This window comes from Thermobia domestica, chromosome 10 (genome assembly GCF_964235325.1).
Source record: "Thermobia domestica chromosome 10, izTheDome1.hap1.1, whole genome shotgun sequence".
Lineage (NCBI taxonomy): Eukaryota > Metazoa > Arthropoda > Insecta > Zygentoma > Lepismatidae > Thermobia > Thermobia domestica.
In genome coordinates, this window is record NC_137463.1 from 34,203,278 (window position 1) to 34,215,543 (window position 12,266).

The 12,266-nt window shown below is 37.0% G+C and overlaps 1 protein-coding gene across 1 annotated transcript in view; it reads left to right on the plus strand.

Annotated features, from left to right (window-relative positions):
• The first annotated feature begins 2,820 nt into the window (after positions 1-2,820).
• Positions 2,821-12,266, plus strand: part of Cndp2 (Cytosolic non-specific dipeptidase 2) — an 81,815-nt gene continuing 72,369 nt past the window's right edge. Inside the window, exon 1 of the mRNA XM_081727992.1 lies at positions 2,821-2,919. The gene's annotated coding sequence lies outside the window, so the exon portion shown is untranslated. The remainder of the gene's footprint in view (positions 2,920-12,266) is intronic.

Here is a 12,266-nt window from a genome sequence, read left to right on the forward strand (position 1 = left end):
GCTGATTGTCCTCTCTGGTGTAAACATCTCATGCACAAGGGACAATGATGAGCAACACAACGAGGCCTTTTTCTCAACTGGTTTCGATAAGTTTCACTGGCTGCGGCTGCACGTGACTGCTGCAGGTCACGTAAGTCGACCCGACCTCGACACGCCATCTCTTGGTAGGAAGGTAGATTATTTAAGTGTTGCCAAAAACACAATATACCAGAATATTACGACGGGCCGGTTTTACGTGCCGCACCATGTAATATATCAATTTAAAAAAGTAAAACTCTTATGTCGGTGAACTGTCTCCTCCCACCTGGCAAAATCTGAAATTATGCTATCGCTCAGTATCCACATAAAAAAAGATAGAAGAAAATGTAAAAGGAAGGGAAAAGAGGGGAAAATTCACATTTCTTCAATCATACTTTGAGTAGGAACGATATTTTTGTAAAGCGGATGATAGACTTAAAATGGCATCCCACATAACGCTAGGTTAGCCACATTCAAGCAAGATAAAGTAAGACGTTTTTGTACAATTTGGACAGACTTTAACATGGGTGACAACACATAAAATTCCGAAATTTTTTCGCTGAGGATTTTTTAAGTGACAAGTTGAACATGCGTTTCTTCATGCTACTTTCAACCACATTTTTTCTCATTTCTTAGAGGTCGACGTTAAAAAAGGATTTGAAAGGAACTTAGATCGAGGGTTAGAATCTTAGAACTCCAGAATCTCCCTGCTTTCGCCGCCATGCTCTCATTCAAGAATACATAATTTTATTGAGAGAAAAAGATAACTAACATGAAAAATGCCCATTTTCATTCAAAACTATGTAAAACTGTACTATCAAGAGGGCCATTTAAAAAAATACGAAATGGGTCCCCGGACCTATCGCGCTAAACCTGAATGGTATTCCATACAGGAGCGGACCAAAGGCCGGGCAACCCTGGGGACTGCCCGGGGCAACACAGTCAGGGAGTGCCGAAACGAGCCTTAAAAGTAAATTTTATAACATGTTTTCTATTGACTTTTTTTGTTTATATTATTGTAAAGAAGTGTCAATTACACCCTCTTTTTCCATTCCATCATGGAAAAAGAGAGTTTTATAGTATTAGGAGGGCTGTATCGACAAATGGAGACATGGTATGTAGAAGAAAGAGTGAAGGGGAAGTTGGTATTGTTCATAGCGGATAATGTGTTTTGTGAACTTTTTCCCAGGGAATGAATGTTATTAGATTTTATATATGTTACTCTTTTAAAGTGGTACTTATCCTAACATAGAAAGTTTAGTGCATATTATCCAGGGTGTAATAAAAACAATGGGTGCAAGGGCAAGTGTAGAATTACTATTTGACAAATACGAGGAGAAGTCAAAAAGTAAAGGTACTTTTGAGAAATATACATTTATTCTAATCATAGAAGAGAAAAGGTGCATTTATTCTAATGATAGAAGAGAAAAGGTGCATTTATTCTAATGATAAAAAACTGAAACATACATTATTTTTCTACATAATCTCCCTGTACTTCAACACATTTTTCCCTCCTTTCATAAGTTTCTTGATTCCATTAAAAAAAAAAAGTTTTTCGGTTGCACCTGTAACCAATTTTGCACCTCATCAATGATGGTTGATGATTAAATTTCTTAACTTCTGGTGATGATGGATGTTTCCAAATCATGCTCGCAGCCTTACTTTCCGGTTAGTGATGATGTACCCAAGTTTCATCTACAATAACGATGTGCTTTCTTACTAGCGACAATAACGGACCAAATGTCCAACCTTTGTGCCTTATGTTGCGCTGACAATTCTTTCGGAACACCCTGCATAAACGTTCCTGTTGTGCTTAACACCTTCCGCAAACAAAATGCAAATCACTGCCCTCATTTCCTCCTTGAGTGCAGAACGACAATGAAGCTGTCATGTTTAACGGTATACTCAAGGATGTTATAAAATAGAGGATCTGCCCATAGAAGAAAATCGTGAAGCCATACGTCACAGTTTCGCCACACCTACTCTGCCCACTCCGCGCCACTAAGATCGCACTGTTTCGAGCCAACAATTATGGCGGAAACGAGAGTAGCCAATCAAACGTGCCGGTTCAGATGATGCTAAGTTGTTTTTAGGCTTCACTGAGTTCATATGATAAAGATACGTATGGGCAGATCCTCTATTTTATAACATCCTTGGGTATACTACACTCCAACGACTAACGCGGGAATAAGAGTGACACGTTGCATAGAAGTGTTGCTGATGACATTAATTCAGCGCTGGATACTAGCAGTGTTACCAAACCCTAGTGCGAGAAATTGTGTCCTCTTACTTTGTGACTACTCTTCGTACAAACGCAAAGTTAATTTTCTCATGAACTGAGGCAAACTTATCGAATTATATTCATCCAATATAAAATTAGAATTCATTAAAAGCAATTCGACCGATGTTAGTTTGCGTCGATCCAATCAGAGTAGGGTTGCAAACTTTAACTTAAGCCAAAACTTCAAAAATAGGCTATACTATGTCAGAAACTCATTTATTCATTATTTTGACTGTATGCAGTTCAAGCAGTTTAATTCTCTTTTTATTTAAAAGAACTGTCACTTACTAGCAGACGACGTTTCTATGTGTGCGCTCTCTCACTCAGAGGATGCAGGCGGCTGGCGTGACCTTGGCTAGCGCTTCTCCAGCCAATCATCGCTCTGTCCGCTCTTACCTCACCCAACACGAGAAACTCACGCGAACAGCGAGAACTAGACAGATTTGGCGGTAGGCAACAGTATTCGGCGCTAAGACAGAATCAAGAAGACAGCTTACGAAACACCGCTGCACAGTATTTTATTTTAATAATGTAACTTCAATTGTATCCACATTTAGTTTATCATATATATGCGATCGACCTAAAATTCAATGTAATAGCCAATACCAAACGGAAGAGATGTAAGTATGAGTAACCAATTATTAAAATTTTAAGTCTATTTATAAGTGTTGACTGTGATTTGCGTGTTGGGTCTTCAAGCCTCGTGGTCATCCATTTAGATGCACGGTACTGATAATAATTTTTGTTCATGGCGTTTATTGTCTTTCGCAAAATATGATGCTGAATCTTTGGTGTTTTTAAAGGTTGTATTTAGAATTTTTGCTTATGTGTAGTTGGCGTTGAAAGAAGCTATTACTCATAATAACTTGTTTCATCGTCAACGCTCGAGCAAACGTCCTACTTACGACTATCTAATGTAATGCTTGCTCTATTTGGATTACCATCCTATGGAGTAAACATTATAAAATGGTGCCGGGATATATGTGTCGAAGCAGGAACCTTTCTTTTTGTATAAATGCTCAGTTTTTGTGTTTACGAGCATACGCCTAGGTATTCTTGATGTTCAAAACTTACTGCGTAATTTTTGCCGCCATCTCAGGGTGCTACAAGACACATGAAATTCGTGTTATTTGATCCTTATCCAGTGCATTCATCCTTGCATATTGAAGCCTAAATCCTGTCTAAATTAGAGAATTATTTTTTTTTAATTATTTGCAATCCTAAATTTTTGAAGAAATTAGTCAGTTATTTGTGTTAGTGAATTTGTGTTATTTGTGTCATCATGGCTGAAGGAGATCTTAGAACGGTACTTCTCGCCATGCAGCGGGAATTAACCGCATCCATAAACGAAGTTAAAGAAACCCAAAATAAATTAAATGAAAGTGTCGTGTCTATAAGTGAAAACCAAAATAAATTGAATGAAAGTGTCGTGTCTATAAGTGAAAACCAAAATAAGCTGAATGAAAGCCATGAAGAGTTGAAAAGTAATATCAAAAGTGATTTGCAGGAATTACGTAGCGAGTGCCGTGAAAATATATCCCAGTGTAAAGAAGATTTATCAGGTGAAATTAACAACGTGAATGTTACCATGCAGAATGAAATCAAAAATTCGAATGAGTGTATTAGTGCACTTCGACATGAATTAATAGAGCGAATTGAAGCTGTGGAATCAAAGTGTTTTAATACGAGTGAAGATATACGTAGAAGTGTACGTGAATTAGCAGAGGCAGTGCAAGATATACGGGGCACAGTTGAAGAAAATACGCGCCAAGTAAACGACCAACAACGTCAGTTAAGTGAATGTTATAGTAGAGTAGGTGATTACGAAAAAAGGTTGCGTTTGGTCGAAAGTCTCGACAAGTACCGCGAAAGTATAATTCAGAAATGCGAGACTAAACAAAGTGAATATGGTGTAGCAGTACAAGAGTGTATTCAAGTGTGCCACGAGCAGAGTAAATTTAACCAGCAGTGTTTTGAAACATGTCTTCGCGCTAGTGAGTTAAGTGAACAAACCAAGCAAGATGTGGAACGATTATCAGAGCGTGTGCAACGATTATCGTATAGAATTAGCAAATGAGCACCATGATACTGGAAGTAATATATCACAAAGAAACACAGGTTCCGTGCGCAGTGTGAAGCGTGAGAGAAAATCGAACAGTGAGTCCCAGACGGTGTCCGATACAGAGGTGGAAAGTGATGTAATAAGGAGGACCGTGTCAAGAATCAAAACCGAAAGAGAAAGTCCGCATATTAAGCGTGCAAGGCGTTGTTCATTGCGATTGGCAGACATTAAGCAACTCTCTACATTTTCTGGCGACATGATGAAAGAAAGTGCAAGTGCATTTTTAGAAAATTTCGGTAGAGAAATGTCGTTCGCCGGAGTGCCTCAAAGCGAATATTTGACGATTATGCCATTGATTCTTAAGGATAATGCGCTTAAATGGTATGATTTGCACGGTAAGAAGTGTCAAACTTTCCAAGAATTTGTGATTGAGTTTCAGAATGCATTTGAGAGTCCCTTAGTAAAAGCCACGCGTCTACGTAATTTGCTTTCTATTTCGTTTGACCCAAAACGTTATAGTAGTGTTGTTGATTTCGTGACAGAGCGTTTTAGTCAAATTCAAGCTCTGGAAGAATATAAAAATCCAAGCATTACGTTGTAACACATCATCACTCTCCTGCCCAAGCGGTACCAATTAGCTATGATGGGCTCTATGCCTGATAATATAAATCAGTCGATTGAAGGATTGTCGGGAATAACGAATATATACGACAATCAGCGTAATAAACAGAAACAGCAAGGTGGTGCCGGTGTTAGCGTGAACAATGTGAAAGTAGAACACGGTAGTGAAGTGAGCAGTGATAATAGTGCGCGGTCGAATTTCAAACAAGGATGGAAGAAGAAATTTCATAGACGTGGACGGCGAGGTAATTTTAATAGAAATAATAATAACTCGAACGGTGGTAATCAGTCACAAGGCAATAGCCGACAAAACACGAGTGCAAGTGAGAATCGAAATGAAACGCAAGGTGCAAGGGCAAACGAAAACCAAAGTAGTGCGTCGAATTCTCAAGGTAGTTCGAATCAAAACAATACTTGGTTTCCAACGTTCAATAGAGGTCCTAATGTAAATAACGGTAATAATCAGCAACGTCAATATACATACCAACAAAGTGGGTTTTATCCGCAGAGTTCTGTGCCTTTAAACTAGTATCGCCCTCGCAGTCGGTCGACGCAAAGGGGAGAGATTTCAGTAATGTAAACCGGATTACTTTTCCACATATGTGCAACGAGGAAGATTTACAAGCGGAAGATGATATAGGTAATAATGAAGAAGAAGTGATCAAATGCGAATTAGGTCATAATACAATGAGAGTAAAGATTTTGTTAAATGATCAACCCAAAATTTGCCTATTAGATTGTGGATCAGAATTGTGCTTATTACGGTACAATATTTTCCGAGAAGTAACTGTGTGACGAATGTGTATTTACAGAAAGGAGAGCATATCGTTTTGTGCGATTTTCTTGGAAGAAAGAAAAAGAGCGTAAAAGGAAAAGTTATTTTACCGGTACGAGTTGAAAATGTGGGAGTGCCAGTTGAATTTCTTGTGTTACCAGAACTGCACGAAGACGTAATACTCGGTGCGAATTTTCTTGAGAAATTAAACAGTGTCATTGATTTTAAGCGAAGTAACTTGCGTGTTGAATTTCAAGGAATTAGTGGTGAAGTGCCTTTAATACAGAGAAATAGTGAAAGTGTCATTGTAGATAATGTAAGTGAAGTTAAGTGCAAGGTAGCCCCTATTGTTGTGTTGTCCGAAATAAAGGACCTTAATGAGTTCTATGCGAGAACGGTGAATGTGTTCCGCAGTGGGTGCGCGGAGCCTTTAGAGAAAAATGAAGCTAGTGACTTAATGGAGGACTTCCCACCGGTCTATATTTCAAGTAGATGAAATAAGGGATGCAGTTACGCGCGCTACGCTGTTTACTGAAAGAATTATTTCAGTTGTTATTGAGGGGGCCGCTCCCCCCAGTTCTTTGTCACGGGAACTGGAAGAGTAACTACTACTACTACTGCTACTGCTACTACTACTGCTGCTATTACTACTACTATTTATATCGAGAACAGAACCCAACCAACCCCTGCGGAGCTTCTAACACGTTCCTACTACTACTACTACCGCTACTACTACTACTACTACTTATACTAAAGCTTCCTTACCACAAGATTTACATCTTAAATCTTTATAACATGCGATTCCGATTCATTATGAACTAGTATGAATCGTTAGAATCACTATGATTCGTTAAAAATCACTGGGGGGAGCGGGCTGTACTCAATCCGTTATTGAAACAGAAGAGTGTTCGCCCGTTTTCCTGGCCTGTGTAATAAGTTTCAGTACCGATTAGAAGTGGATACAAATGAACCTATAATTGCTCGTCCTTATGATATTCCGCACAATTATAAGGAAGGAGTGCGTGAAGAGGTTCGAAAATTGTTAAAGTGGGGTGTAATCAGACCTAGTTCATCATGTCATTTATTACCATTGCACGTAGTTTTGAAAAAGAGTGGAGCGTTGAGAATAGTAACAGATTGTAGAGCTTTGAATGTGTACATTAAGAATCCAGCTCTGCGTGTAGAAAAGTTGTCCGACCTCTTTGCTAAATTTAGTGGAAAACATGTGCTACGAACTCTTGGTTTTACTAGTTCGTATCAACAATGTGGAATTACAGAAGATTCTATGCCATACTTAGCTTTCTTGTTTGAAGGAACATTATATGAGTACACACGCATGGTGTTTGGTGTAAAAAATGGATCGTCTGGATTGCAATTGTGCTTGAATAAAGTGTTCCCATTAACATTACAAGAGAAATTATTCAGGTATATGGACGACGTAGCTCTTGCTCGTAAAACCGTACCAGAATTCTTACAGCAGTTAGATGAAGTGCTTAGTTTATTGAATGATGCGAACATAACGTTAAATTTATCGAAGTGCATTTTTGGCGTAAGTGAAATTAACTATTTAGGTTATTACGTATCTTCAGAAGGCATACGAAAGGATCCGAAATCAGCTGAAGCAATCGAGAAGTTACCAGTGCCCAAAAATTTAAAAATGTTACACTCATTTCTTGGTGCTGTTCAGTGGCAGTTCGTAAACGCCAGCTTAAATTCAGCGTGATGCAGTACCAGCTGATTTTTCTTCTCACGACATACGAAGAAAAGTAAAAACAATCAGCTGATGCGTTTTTAAAAATTTTAATTGTATCATAACTTCAACTACAAGATTAAATAACAATCAAAAGTAAACATTAATAAAGCAGTATTCAATAAATGCTGTTCGATATTGTTTTTGTTCATATAGGCCTAGTAGTACTCCCCCGCGTATATTGCGCCGTCAGCAAAAATTTTTGTGACGTCATAGGTCAAAGGTCAATGACCTTGGCCCGGGGTCAATGACCTAGGGGTACCTAGGACCACCCCCTCTAAATTTTGGCAGGGGTACCTTGGCCCACCCCCTAAATTTTGGCAGGGGTACATAGGACCACCCCCCTTAAATTTTGGAAATTGTCAAATCTAAAAATTTGGTATGGTAGCCTAGGACCATAGTATGTACCTCTATCAGTATTGGGTGTCTATGTCGTTCCCTTTCATGGGTAAAAAATTGCCAAAAATTCAAATTTCGGGGGTTTTTGACCTAATTTATCCCCTTTGATGAGGTGTTATTACCCTATATAGTTATATGGGCGTATACAGGGGTCCATTACCTTTCATAACATATGGGTATATTAATGCACCCCTTGAAAAATTTGGGAGGGGTACCTTGGACCACCCCTTCATTTTTAGAAATTGCCCAATTTAAACATTTGGTATTATAGTATAGGACGCTAATATGGATCACTATAAATTTGGGTGGTCCACCTCGTTCCCTTTTAGGGGTACAAAATTGCCAAAATATAAACGTAAGCAATACGTTGTACCACGTGTTTGGTTTTCGACCTAATTTATCTCCTTGGATGAGGTCCTATTACCTTATATGATTATATGGTCACGTATAGGGGTCCATTCCTTTCATAAGACATAGGTACATTAATGCACCCCTTGAAAATTTTGGCAGGGGTACATAGGACCACCACCCCCACCCCCCTTAAATTTTGGAAATTGCCAAATCTAAAAATTTGGTATGGTAGTCTAGGACCTTAGTATGTACCTCTATCAGTATTGGGTGTCTATGTCGTTCCCTTTCATGGGTAAAAAATTGCCAAAAATTCAAATTTCGGGGGTTTTTGACCTAATTTATCCCCTTGGATGAGGTGTTATTACCCTATATAGTTATATGGGCGTATACAGGGGTCCATTACCTTTCATAAGATATGGGTATATTAATGCACCCCTTGAAAAATTGGGGAGGGGTACCTTGGACCACCCCTTAAATTTTGGAAATTGACCAATTTAAACATTGGGTATTATAGTACAGGACCCTAATATGTATTATGATAAATTTGGGCGGTCCACCTCGTTCCCTTCTAGGGGTACAAAATTGCCAAAATATAAACGTAAGCAAAACGTTATACCACGTGTTTGGGTTTTGATCGGTTTTATCCCCTTTGATGAGGTGTTATTAACCTATATAGTTATATGGTCATGTATAGGGGTCCATTACCTTTCATAAGATATGGGTACATGTGTGCACTCCTTTAAAAATTTGGGAGGGGTACCTTGGCCCACCCCTTAAATTTTAGAAATTGCTCATTTTATATATTTGGTATTATAGTACCGGATCCTAACATGTATTATGATAAATTTGGATGGTCCACCTCGTTTCCTTCTAGGGGTACAAAATTGTCAAAATATAAATGTAAGCAATACGTTGTACCACGTGTTTGGTCTTTTGGCCCAATTTATCCTCTTGGATGAGGTTCTATTACCTTATATGGTTATATGGTTATGTATAGGGGTCTATTCCCTATCATAAGACATAGGTACATTTGTGCACTCCTTTAAAAATTTGGGAGGGGTACTTTGACCCACCCCTTAAATTTTAGAAATTGCTCATTTTATATATTTGGTATTATAGTACTGGACCCTAACATGTATTATGATAAATTTGGGTGGTCCACCTCGTTCCCTTTTAGGAGTACAAATTGCCAAAATATAAACGTAAGCAATACGTTGTACCACGTGTTTGGTTTTACCTAAGTTATCCCCTTGGATGAGGTTCTATTACCTTATATGGTTATATGGTTATGTATAGGGGTCTATTCCCTATCATAAGACATAGGTACATTTGTGCACTCCTTTAAAAATTTGGGAGGGGTACTTTGGCCCACCCCTTTAATTTTGGAAATTGCCCCTTTTTACATGTTTGGTATTATAGTATAGAACCCTAATATATATTACTATAAATTTGGGTGGTTTACCACGTTTCCTTTGATGGGTACGAAATTGCCAAATTTTAGTACAACCACGTGTTTGGTTTTGGCTCAATTTATCCCCTTGGATGAGGTCCTATTACCTTATATGGTTATATGATCATGTATAGGGGTCCATTCCATATCCCCTTAAATTTTGGAAATTTTCCAATTTAAGCATTCGGTATCATAGTACATGACCTCAACATGTATCATGATAAATTTGGGTGGTCCATCTTGTTCCCTTTCATGGGTAAAAATTACTAAAATATAAACATAAGCAATATGTTGTACCATGCGTTTGGTTTTTGGCCCAATTTCTTCCCTTTTGATGTGGTTCTATTACCTTATATGGTCATGTATATGGGTTCATTTCCTATCATAAGACATGGGTACATTGACGCACCCCTTGAAAAATTTGGGAGGGGTATCTTGGCTCATCCACTCGGTTTTAGAAATTGTTTTAATATAAGCATTTGGTATTATAGTACAGGACTTCAATATGTACCACTATAAATTTGGATGGTCCACATCGTTCCCTTTCATGGATAAAGAACTACCAAAAATCGAATTTCGGAGGTTATTGACACCTATTTAGCACGTTATATGGTTTATTACCTTTATATGTTTATGTTCCCTTTTAAATTTGGGAATTATCAAATAACAAAATTCGGTAAACGTTTTCTAGGACCCATTGGTGTTCCTCTTATGGCCAAATATTCAAAATTTAAATGTTATTGACCGGCTTTATTATTGAATAAGTACAGGATTTATTACTTTTTCATAAGACACAGATGTATTTGTGTACCAATCTTTAATTTTGGGAGGGGTACATTTCTTATTGTCATATCAATAATTGGTAATTGTTCTTTGGGTAAATCATTATGATCACGTGATCAGTTATTGACCTATGATGGGATTAGGAGTCCAGGACATTGGTACATTGAAACTTTGTAGGATAATTTGAGAATGCGTCATTGGTATTGATTATTACAGCCAAATATAAACGTAAGCAATACGATGTACCACGTGATTGACCTTGATGAGGTAGTGTACAGGGATACATAGCTAACCTTATTGAATCTTATGACTCATAGTCTTAAGGGAATACATGCTACAACACTGGCAAAGTTATTGTTGATGCAATTTGATTGGTTGATCACTATCTTTCGTGCAATCTGATTGGCTGATCACTATCTTTCGTGCAATCTGATTGGTTGCTGATTTTCAAATCTTTGCTGCATTCAGTTTTTAAGTTTTGTTTAACATTTAAAAATCTTGGTTTCGTTCAACATTTTGTACTCACTGATAAATATAATCAAAACCGTTTATTTGTTAATCGAATAGTTAAAAACCGGATAAAGTTTGGCGGTTAACCGTGAAACGTAAAATTTTTTTAGTTTGAAATTTTTTGTTTTAATTTTTTGTTTCAGAATTTTGTTTGAAATTTGTTTCAAAATTTTTTGTTTGAAAATTTTTTTGTTTGAAATTTTTTGTTGCAAAATTTTGTTTGAAATTTTTTTGTTTAAAATTTTTTGTTTGAAATTTTTCGTTTCAGAATTTTGTTTGAAAATTTTTTTTGTAAATTTTTTGTTTAAAATTTTTTTTTGAAATTTTTTTCGTTTCAAATTTTTGTTTAAAATTTTTGTTTGAAATTTTTCGTTTCCAAATTTTGTTTGAAATTTTTTGTTTCAAAATTTTGTTTGAAATTTTTTTTTGTTTCAAAATTTTGTTTGAATTTCTTTCGTTTGAAATTTTTTTTGTTTGAATGTTTTTCGTTTCAAAATTTTGTTTCAAAGATTTTTGTTTGAAATTTTTTGTTTCAAAGTTTTGTTTGACATTTTTAAAAGTTTGTGCACTCATTAGTAAAGAACCGGAACTGTTTAGAACTAAAACCTCTGGCAACATTGTGGTGCAATAGTACACGTTAGAACATGGTGCAATAGTACACGTCAGAACATGATAATGAAACGTCATCAGTTTTGCATCATCGTTCGCGTTAGTATTCATGATAACATCATCATGGCTACTTGTCTGCAGTTTCTAAACACACGTGATGTGATGAAATCATTTACCAAGATTACTGATTTACAACAGAATGTACCTTATAGAATCTTAGCTAGCCAAATGATCCCTACAAAGTTTGGATTAAGAATCGTAGTGAAGCTTGAAAATGATAAGAATATAATTTTACCAGCAAGATATTTACCCATGGAAGCATCAAAACAAGAAGAACTGCTGCGTTTCTTAAATACTGGATCTGTATCTTTATGTTACAAAGGATTCTTGGGTCGAAGTCATCAGTACACAGCCGGATTCGTCAGCAAAATCATGAATTCAAACATCAACACGCCAGACATAGTTGTATGAATTTGATTGGTCGGCATGACGTCAGCGACTGTGATGAAATCATGAATTCAAACGTCAGCACATGACGTCAGCCGTAGTTCTATAAATCAACCAATACCGTGAAATCATTTGAGCAAGTGCTTTTCAGGAGGAAAGATGTGTACTTCTAACGATAAAGAATTCATCTTCGCAAGCTATTATCCAATA